The sequence below is a fragment of the Rhinoderma darwinii genome, chromosome 4, assembly GCF_050947455.1.
Source record: "Rhinoderma darwinii isolate aRhiDar2 chromosome 4, aRhiDar2.hap1, whole genome shotgun sequence".
NCBI lineage: Eukaryota > Metazoa > Chordata > Amphibia > Anura > Rhinodermatidae > Rhinoderma > Rhinoderma darwinii.
In genome coordinates this window covers 407,450,730-407,457,896 of record NC_134690.1, presented here as the reverse complement: position 1 = coordinate 407,457,896, position 7,167 = coordinate 407,450,730, and the positions used below count along the sequence as shown (strand labels likewise).

Sequence of the window (7,167 nt, the reverse complement as noted above, 5' to 3'; positions counted from 1 at the left end):
ATACAATCCAAGTTCAGCTCGGTAGAAGTGTGGGGCGTTTACATAATACGACAATCAGTAACATCAGAGGAGACTTTCCCACGTTGCACATTTGCCCTGTATTTTTAAGCCAAATCCATGAGAAGACCCTAAACACAGAAAAAGTATAATGTACAGACTTCATCACTTTCCCATTATATTCCTGCTTTTGACTTAAAAATTCAATTAGGAAATAAAATGTGAGAAATTCTTACGGAAATAAAACTTGGCTAACACAAGAAAGAACACAATCCCAATAATGATCAAAAATTTTATATAATTAATTATATCTTTTAAACAAACATTTGGAACTCTTCAGCATTTGCCAAAAAGCTGTTAAACAAATAGTAAAAGAGCTATAAACACAATACAAAAGGAGCCGTTCATCCGACCTCAACTCCCCCGATCATCATCAATAGCACGGAGACCACAGAGAAAAAAGATTTATTATCTGAAAAGAAAAATCATCACAAACTACAAATTTCCTCCAGATCACAGATCAGACATGTAGAAATAATCAGCAAATCCCCTTTATATAAAATGATAGAGAAGTTATGACACATCAGGAAGACAGAACAGAGATATATAAATTTACATAAACAGGAAGGGGCGGGGCTAACCCACCTACTGTCTGTAGAAAAGCAGAAAAAAGGGGCGGAGTTTACTCCCAAATCGAAAAAGGAGGAGGAGGGGAAATAGGAGGAGAGAGAAAAGAGGAGGAGAAAGAGGAGGAGAATAAGGATGATGATGGTAATAATAGAGGGAGCAACTTCATAGGGAATGCCCACTGAGCTCTGAACCTGCAGCTCCAGAAGCAGAATGATTTTGGGTTTTCATTTTCAACAAAGGCTGGAAATCCACAACTGTTTGTTAAATAACGGAATTAGAACGTTCTTCTTTACATGACTATGTCCACCATTTACAATAAGTGGTTTTACTTTGTTAGTAAAGCGGCAGTTTTTCCACCATTTTGAAGGGATCTATACAATCCAAGTTCAGCTCGGTAGAAGTGTGGGGCGTTTACATAATACGACAATCAGTAACATCAGAGGAGACTTTACCACGTTGCACATTTGCCCTGTATTTTTAAGCCAAATCCATGAACACAGAAAAAGTATAATGTACAGACTTCATCACTTTCCCATTATATTCCTGCTTTTGACTTAAAAATACAATTAGGAAATAAAAAGTGAGAAATACTTACGGAAATAAAACTTGGCTAACACAAGAAAGAACACAATCCCAATAATGATCACAAATTTTATATCATTAATTATATATTTTAAACAAACATTTGGAACTCTTCAGCATTTGCAAAAAGCTGTTAAACAAATAGTAAAAGAGCTATAAACACAATACACAAGGAGCCGTTCATTCGACCTTAACTCCCCCGATCATCATCAATACCACGAAGATCACAGAGAAAACAGATTTATTATCTGAAAAGAAAAATCATCACAAACTACAAATTTCCTCCAGATCACAGATCAGACACGTAGAAATAATCAGCAAATCCCCTTTATATAAAATGATAGAGAAGTTATAACACATCAGGAAGACAAAACAGAGATATATAAATTTACATAAACAGGAAGGGGCGGGGCTAACCCACGTACTGTCTGTAGAAAAGCAGAAAAAAGGGGCGGAGTTTACTCCCAAATCGAAAAAGGAGGAGGAGGGGAAATAGGAGGAGAGAGAAAAGAGGAGGAGAAAGAGGAGGAGAATAAGGATGATGATGATAATAATAATAGAGGGAGCAACTTCATAGGGAATGCCCACTGAGCTCTGAACCTGCAGCTCCAGAAGCAGAATGATTTTGGGTTTTCATTTTCAACAAAGGCTGGAAATCCGCAACTGTTTGTTAAATAACGGAATTAGAACGTCCTTCTGTACATGACTATGTCCACCATTTACAATAAGTGGTTTTACTTCATTAGTAAAGCGGCAGTTTTTCCACCATTTTGAAGGGATCTATACAATCCAAGTTCAGCTCGGTAGAAGTGTGGGGCGTTTACATAATACGACAATCAGTAACATCAGAGGAGACTTTCCCACGTTGCACATTTGCCCTGTATTTTTAAGCCAAATCCATGAGAAGACCCTAAACACAGAAAAAGTATAATGTACAGACTTCATCACTTTCCCATTATATTCCTGCTTTCGACTTAAAAATTCAATTAGGAAATAAAATGTGAGAAATACTTACAGAAATAAAACTTGGCTAACACAAGAAAGAACACAATCCCAAAAATGATCAAAAATGTTATATCATTAATTATATCTTTTAAACAAACATTTGGAGCTCTTCAGCATTAGCCAAAAAGCTGTTAAACAAATAGTAAAAGAGCAATAAACACAATACACAAGGAGCCGTTCATCCGACCTCAACTCCCCCAATCATCATCAATATCACGGAGACCACAGAGAAAAAAGATTTATTATCTGAAAAGAAAAATCATCACAAACTACAAATTTCCTCCAGATCACAGATCAGACACGTATAAATAATCAGCAAATCCCCTTTATATAAAATGATAGAGAAGTTATAACACGTCAGGAAGACAGAACAGAGATATATAAATTTACATAAACAGGAAGGGGCGGGGCTAACCCACCTACAGTCTGTAGAAAAGCAGAAAAAGGGGGCGGGGTTTACTCCCTAATCGAAAAAGGAGGAGGAGGAGGGGAGATAGGAGGAGAGAGAAAAGAGGAGGAGGAAGAGGTTGAGAATAAGGATGATGATGATGATGATGATAATAATAGAGGGAGCAACTTCATAGGGAATGCCCACTGAGCTCTGAAACTGCAGCTCCAGTAGCAGAATGATTTTGGGTTTTCATTTTCAACAAAGGCTGGAAATCCGCAACTGTTTGTTAAATAACGGAATTAGAACGTTCTTCTGTACATGACTATGTCCACCATTTACAATAAGTGGTTTTACTTCGTTAGTAAAGCGGCAGTTTTTCCACCATTTTGAAGGGATCTATACAATCCAAGTTCAGCTCGGTAGAAGTGTGGGGCGTTTACATAATACGACAATCAGTAACATCAGAGGAGACTTTCCCACGTTGCACATTTGCCCTGTATTTTTAAGCCAAATCCATGAGAAGACCCTAAACACAGAAAAAGTATAATGTACAGACTTCATCACTTTCCCATTATATTCCTGCTTTTGACTTAAAAATTCAATTAGGAAATAAAATGGGAGAAATACTTACAGAAATAAAACTTGGCTAACACAAGAAAGAACACAATCCCAATAATGATCAAAAATTTTATATCATTAATTATATCTTTTAAACAAACATTTGGAACTCTTCAGCATTTGCCAAAAATTTTTAAACAAATAGTAAAAGAGCTATAAACACAATATAAAATGAGCCGTTCATCCGACCTCAACTCCCCCGATCATCATCAATAGCACGGAGACCACAGAGAAAAAATATTTATTATCTGAAAAGAAAAATTATCACAAACTACAAATTTCCTCCAGATCACAGACCAGACATGTAGAAATAATCAGCAAATCCCCTTTATATAAAATGATAGAGAAGTTATAACACATCAGGAAGACAGAACAGAGATATATACATTTACATAAACAGGAAGGGGCGGGGCTAACCCACCTACTGTCTGTAGAAAAGCAGAAAAAAGGGGTAGAGTTTACTCCCAAATCGAAAAAGGAGGAGGAGGGGAAATAGGAGGAGAGAGAAAAGAGGAGGAGAAAGAGGAGGAGAATAAGGCTGATGATAATAATAGAGGGAGCAACTTCATAGGGAATGCCCACTGAGATCTGAACCTGCAGCTCCTGAAGCAGAATGATTTTGGGTTTTCATTTTCAACAAAGGCTGGAAATCCGCAACTGTTTGTTAAATAACGGAATTAGAACGTTCTTCTGTACATGACTATGTCCACCATTTACTATAAGTGGTTTTACTTTGTTAGTAAAGCGGCAGTTTTTCCACCATTGTGAAGGGATCTATACAATCCAAGTTCAGCTCGGTAGAAGTGTGGGGCGTTTACATAATACGACAATCAGTAACATCAGAGGAGACTTTCCCACGTTGCACATTTGCCCTGTATTTTTAAGCCAAATCCATGAGAAGACCCTAAACACAGAAAAAGTATAATGTACAGACTTCATCACTTTCCCATTATATTCCTGCTTTTGACTTAAAAATTCAATTAGGAAATAAAATGTGAGAAATTCTTACGGAAATAAAACTTGGCTAACACAAGAAAGAACACAATCCCAATAATGATCAAAAATTTTATATAATTAATTATATCTTTTAAACAAACATTTGGAACTCTTCAGCATTTGCCAAAAAGCTGTTAAACAAATAGTAAAAGAGCTATAAACACAATACAAAAGGAGCCGTTCATCCGACCTCAACTCCCCCGATCATCATCAATAGCACGGAGACCACAGAGAAAAAAGATTTATTATCTGAAAAGAAAAATCATCACAAACTACAAATTTCCTCCAGATCACAGATCAGACATGTAGAAATAATCAGCAAATCCCCTTTATATAAAATGATAGAGAAGTTATGACACATCAGGAAGACAGAACAGAGATATATAAATTTACATAAACAGGAAGGGGCGGGGCTAACCCATCTACTGTCTGTAGAAAAGCAGAAAAAAGGGGCGGAGTTTACTCCCAAATCGAAAAAGGAGGAGGAGGGGAAATAGGAGGAGAGAGAAAAGAGGAGGAGAAAGAGGAGGAGAATAAGGATGATGATGGTAATAATAGAGGGAGCAACTTCATAGGGAATGCCCACTGAGCTCTGAACCTGCAGCTCCAGAAGCAGAATGATTTTGGGTTTTCATTTTCAACAAAGGCTGGAAATCCGCAACTGTTTGTTAAATAACGGAATTAGAACGTTCTTCTTTACATGACTATGTCCACCATTTACAATAAGTGGTTTTACTTTGTTAGTAAAGCGGCAGTTTTTCCACCATTTTGAAGGGATCTATACAATCCAAGTTCAGCTCGGTAGAAGTGTGGGGCGTTTACATAATACGACAATCAGTAACATCAGAGGAGACTTTACCACGTTGCACATTTGCCCTGTATTTTTAAGCCAAATCCATGAACACAGAAAAAGTATAATGTACAGACTTCATCACTTTCCCATTATATTCCTGCTTTTGACTTAAAAATTCAATTAGGAAATAAAATGTGAGGAATTCTTCCGGAAATAAAACTTGGCTAACACAAGAAAGAACACAATCCCATTAATGATCAACAATTTTATATCATTAATTATATCTTTTAAACAAACATTTGGAACTCTTCAGCATTTGCAAAAAGCTGTTAAACAAATAGTAAAAGAGCTATAAACACAATATAAAAGGAGCCGTTCATCCGACCTCAACTCCCCCGATCATCATCAATAGCACGGAGACCACAGAGAAAAAAGATTTATTATCTGAAATGAAAAATCATCACAAACTACAAATTTCCTTCAGATCACAGATCAGACATGTAGAAATAATCAGCAAATCCCCTTTATATAAAATGATAGAGAAGTTATAACACGTCAGGAAGACAGAACAGAGATATATAAATTTACATAAACAGGAAGGGGCAGGGCTAACCCACCTACAGTCTGTAGAAAAGCAGAAAAAGGGGGCGGGGTTTACTCCCAAATCGAAAAAGGAGGAGGAGGGGAGATAGGAGGAGAGAGAAAAGAGGAGGAGGAAGAGGAGGAGAATAAGGATGATGATGATAATAATAATAGAGGGAGCAACTTCATAGGGAATGCCCACTGAGCTCTGAACCTGCAGCTCCAGAAGCAGAATGATTTTGGGTTTTCATTTTTAACAAAGGCTGGAAATCCGCAACTGTTTGTTAAATAACGGAATTAGAACGTTCTTCTGTACATGACTATGTCCACCATTTACAATAAGTGGTTTTACTTCGTTAGTAAAGCGGCAGTTTTTCCACCATTTTGAAGGGATTTATATAATTCAAGTTCAGCTCGGTAGAAGTGTAAGGCATTTATATAATACGACAATCAGTAACATCAGAGGAGACTTTCCCACGTTGCACATTTGCCCAGAATTTTTAAGCCAAATCCATGAGAAGACCCTAAACACAGAAAAAGTATAATGTACAGACTTCATCACTTTCCCATTATATTCCTGCTTTTGACTTAAAAATTCAATTAGGAAATAAAATGTGAGAAATTCTTACAGTTATTAAACTTGACTAACACAAGAAAGAACACAATCCCATTAATGATCAAAAATTTCATATCATTAATTATATCTTTTAAACAAACATTTGGAACTCTTCAGCATTTGCCAAAAAGTTGTTAAACAAATAGTAAAACAGCTATAAACACAATACACAAGGAGCCGTTCATCGGACCTCAACTCCCCCGATCATCATCAATATCACGGAGATCACAGAGATAACAGATTTATTATGTGAAAAGAAAAATCATCACAAACTACAAATTTCCTTCAGATCACAGATCAGACACGTAGAAATAATCAGCAAATCCCCTTTATATAAAATGATAGAGAAGTTATAACACGTCAGGAAGACAGAACAGAGATATATACATTTACATAAACAGGAAGGGGCGGGGCTAACCCACCTACTATCTGTAAAAAAGCAGAAAAAGGGGGCGGAGTTTACTCCCAAATTGAAAAAGGAGGAGGGGAAATAGGAGGCGAGAGAAAAGAGGAGGAGGAAGAGAAGGAGAATAAGGATGATGATGATGATGATAATAATAATAGAGGGAGCAACTTCATATGGAATGCCCACTGAGCTCTGAACCTGCAGCTCCAGAAGCAGAGTGATTTTGGGTTTTCATTTTCAACAAAGGCTGGAAATCCGCAACTGTTTGTTAAATAACGGAATTAGAACGTCCTTCTGTACATGACTATGTCCACCATTTACAATAAGTGGTTTTACTTCATTAGTAAAGCGGCAGTTTTTCCACCATTTTGAAGGGATCTATACAATCCAAGTTCAGCTCGGTAGAAGTGTGGGGCGTTTACATAATACGACAATCAGTAACATCAGAGGAGACTTTACCACGTTGCACATTTGCCCTGTATTTTTAAGCCAAATCCATGAACACAGAAAAAGTATAATGTACAGACTTCGTCACTTTCCCATTATATTCC

At 36.8% G+C, this 7,167-nt stretch overlaps 1 non-coding gene across 1 annotated transcript; it reads right to left on the bottom strand.

Moving 5' to 3' along the window:
* Positions 1-2,315: 2,315 nt before the first annotated feature.
* Positions 2,316-2,377, bottom strand: LOC142646561 (U7 small nuclear RNA). The gene has a single exon (XR_012847491.1). It is a non-coding gene; the product is annotated as a U7 small nuclear RNA (small nuclear RNA).
* Between the last annotated feature and the right edge of the window lie 4,790 nt (positions 2,378-7,167).